Source organism: Mus pahari, chromosome 6, assembly GCF_900095145.1.
Source record: "Mus pahari chromosome 6, PAHARI_EIJ_v1.1, whole genome shotgun sequence".
Taxonomy (NCBI): domain Eukaryota; kingdom Metazoa; phylum Chordata; class Mammalia; order Rodentia; family Muridae; genus Mus; species Mus pahari.
The window spans coordinates 59,231,910-59,235,511 of record NC_034595.1 but is presented as its reverse complement, the minus strand read 5'-3'; the positions used below and the strand labels follow the sequence as shown (position 1 = coordinate 59,235,511).

Below are 3,602 nucleotides of genomic sequence, written 5' to 3'. Positions count from 1 at the left end.
ACTCTGTAGACCAGGCTGGCCTCGAACTCAGAAATCCACCTGCCTCTGCCTCCCAAGTGCTGGGATTAAAGGCGTGCGCCACCACGCCCGGCTGAAAGGCCAGCTCTTGGTTTAGCAGTATGTAAAGTGGAAAGCAATGAAGAAAGACATCTGACGTCAACCTCCAGCCTCCACATCCACACACAGAGATGCAACCACCACACATGGATGTGCTACACACATATGAATATGCATGTGCCTACACAACACACACACACACACACACACACACACACACGCACGCACAGACAAGCAAAAACCACGATAATAATAAAAGGTAAAACCAAATTCCAAAATCTGTTTACTGAAAGAGAGATTAGCTGTTGATAATGAAAAGAAATTACAAAAAGAAAAGTATAGAAAAGGAAAGAAAAGAAGGAAGGAAGAAAAAGAAATCTCTAATCTAACCACAGGTCCCTCAAAGGCACAATATATACCTTCTAGGCTTTTCATCTGGGTCCCGCCTCAACCCTTTGATACTTCTACCAGAAACCCACATAACAGAGTGCTGTCCTAGGGAATATTTTCCACAGGAAACATCTGCCTGTATATTTCGAAGGCTGAAAAGTGTCCCACGAGGGAGCCGGGGAGGCAAAGGCCAACCACAAGCATGGCGATCAGCGCAGGTACCAGGTGGAAACGCAGGAGAGAAAACGCAGGCTTCCTGCCTTCTGCTCCCTCTGGAAGCTTGTGCTGGCTGGTAAAATAAACTCCTTCCAGGACTCAGGTTCCCAGGTTAGTGATCTGGTTTTCTTCTAATAAGATGTGAGCTGCCTCTCAATAGGGGGAGGGGAAGGGAGAAATTATTGCCAATTACTCAAACTCTGTAGGCGGGGAATCCAGGCATTTCATGTCTTTACAATTAAGGGACCTCCACTTTATTCACAAAGTGGGATAGACATTCTTTCTTTGAGTGTTTACAAGAAAATCGATTGAAAAAGATTGTTTAAATCCTTTTTTGTTTAAAGAAACTGACATAATAGAAAGAAAGGGTTGTGTCCCTGACGAGAAAAGCCTTCCCCAACTTTTCTTTTGCTCGGCTCAACAGCACTTAAAGGTCTCTCAATAAATCAAGTCACTGGCTGAAAGTACAAAATTGCTACCAGGAAAGAAGACTTTTTTGTTTTAAAACTGAATGTCTCTGGGTAGAAATTAGCCCATATTCACCCTGAATGTATTATTCAGATTAATTATTCTATTTCTTGCTTGTGGCTGGAGAGAACAGTTCCTCATGTCCCAGGCACTGAGCGTCCAGGGCTATGCCAGAGCTATCCATCCTTGCTCTCCTAGAACTTTTAAGCTAAAGAAGAAATAAACTAGCACTCACAGAGGCCATAGAGGATATAAAACAAGGCAGGGAAAGTCCCACAGGGGCTGAGCACACAGCACCAGTCAGTGGGCTCCAGGAGGCTTCTTAGTCTTTTGATAACAGAAGTAACCTCCCTACTTAAGGATAGAGGAGAACTGCCCGTTGCACATCCAACTTCCCTCTTTCCTGAACTCACACAGAGCTTTAAAGCATCCACATACAAGAGAGAGCATGTGGTATTCATCCTTCTGTTTCTGATTTATTTATTTAGTATCCTCCAGTTGCACCCATGTTCCGCAAAAGACAGCACGTCATCTTTTTATGACCGAATAGTATCCCGATGTATGTATCTACCACATTTTATTTATCTATTGATTCACTGACAGACATCTAGAGTGGGTCTGTATCTTAGCTGTTGTACTAGTACACAACTAGACACATGTACACCAGCATCTCTTTAGATATAAGGATATAAGGTTTTCGTCTATTGAATGAGAAAATGTAGTGTGGTTGAAGCACGGGGTACATCGATTCATACACACGCAAATACAGAATGGATGTTGGAAAGAGTTGTAGTTTCACCTAGGAAACGGGGTTCAATAAGACCTTCTAGGTGGGTGTGGTTGCACATGCCTGTAATCCCAGCACATGGGGATGAGTTGCATGAAAATTACATCTGAGGCCAGCCAGCCTGGGCTATATAATGAGATCCTGTCCTGTCCCCTACACACATCACGCACGCACGGACGCACGCATGCACCCACGAACAAAATGAAACAAATCCAAAAGCCCTCAAAATATATACCAGCTAAATAAAGGTAGAAAGATCTCAAGGGCCATCTTGAGAACTAACTCTCTCAAACCCACAGCAGCATCCATTTGAACTTGATCCCTTCATCTCCCTGGCTATCTCCTACTCATTATTCAGCATGCCCTTCTATTCTGAAATCTCAGACCTCTGTCCTTACAGTTTCAGTCCAGGACTCCCACTCTGTCCTACCTTTCTGGGCTCCCTGAGACTCTGGGGGGCCTGGTGCTGCTGCTTTCCAGATTGAAGCACATCGGTTGGAACCCCAAGCCCCAGGTTTTGAACTCAGACTTTGCAGGAGCTCTCAAGTCATTTCTTATCCCAGGGAGTCTCAGGTGACCTAGCGCCCACTCCAGCAGCACACAGGACAAGGAGTGTGAACATCTGACCAGCAAGGTGAACATTGCTGAATCTGGCTTGCATCTCTTGGGCACCCCAAATTCAACTTGTCCACTGCCAGAGTACTGGACAGAGTTTGGGTGTCGCAACCACAAAAAGCTAAGTTTACCTTTGTACCTGTTAACATGGACTTCGAACAGGTTCCTCTAGCTCTTGAACCTTGGATTCCTCCCTCAGAAACAGGAGGTTTGGGAGGGGGGGGGGTGCTGGGATTGCTTGCTTGCTTTAAAACAATCCCTCCTGCAGCTGAATGGGGGGATGGGCTGGAGGGGAGAAAGCAGAGGCAGTTTAAGAGACTGCTGAATAGAGAAGTGTTTCCAATTACCGGCAAGCTGGCCTCACAGCACACTCTCCACTGTGACCCCAGAGCCAACCTCATGCTGTTGCCTAGCAACTCACCTGCATCACCCAGGGATCTGAAGCTGGGGCCCCTCCAAGGATGGGGAAATGACCAGTTTAATTACAAAGGCTCAGGGGGATCCTACACCAGCTCATTCCTCAAATCCTGGGCTCCCAACAAGAACCAGGCCCAACTGTAGGTACTGGTGATTTAGAGATAAATAAAACCTCCCCTCTTTCCTCAAGAGATTCCCAGTGTAGTGGGATGGACAGAATTTTTCATTGACTTAAGACATATTTGAGGGCTGGGGCTACAGCTCAGTAGCACAGCATTTTGTCTAGCATGTATTAGGTCCTAGCATTGGAATGGGGCAAAAAAGAAAGAAAATATTTCACTGGGGGTTGAGGAAGTACTTCATGCAGAAGAGTGCTCACCTTCTGGGCCTAGGAATCTCAGTCTTATCCCCAGAACCCATGTAAAAAGCTAGGCGTGGTGCTGGACACTTCTGTTCCCATCACTGAAGAGACAGACAAGCAGACCCCCTGCGGCTCGCTGGCCAGCTAACCAGACTCACTGCTTAGCAAGCTTGCATCAGGCCATAAAAGGCCCTGTCTCAAGAAACAAGGTGAACAATATCCAAGGTTGATGTCTGGCCTCTATACACATCTACCTTGCACACACACACACACACACACACACACACACAC

At 46.1% G+C, this 3,602-nt stretch overlaps 1 protein-coding gene across 1 annotated transcript in view; it reads right to left on the bottom strand.

Annotated features, from left to right (window-relative positions):
- Tut4 (terminal uridylyl transferase 4) overlaps positions 1-2,552 on the bottom strand; it is a 128,268-nt gene extending 125,716 nt beyond the window's left edge. The window contains exon 1 of the mRNA XM_029539463.1: positions 2,349-2,552. The gene's annotated coding sequence lies outside the window, so the exon portion shown is untranslated. The remainder of the gene's footprint in view (positions 1-2,348) is intronic.
- Between the last annotated feature and the right edge of the window lie 1,050 nt (positions 2,553-3,602).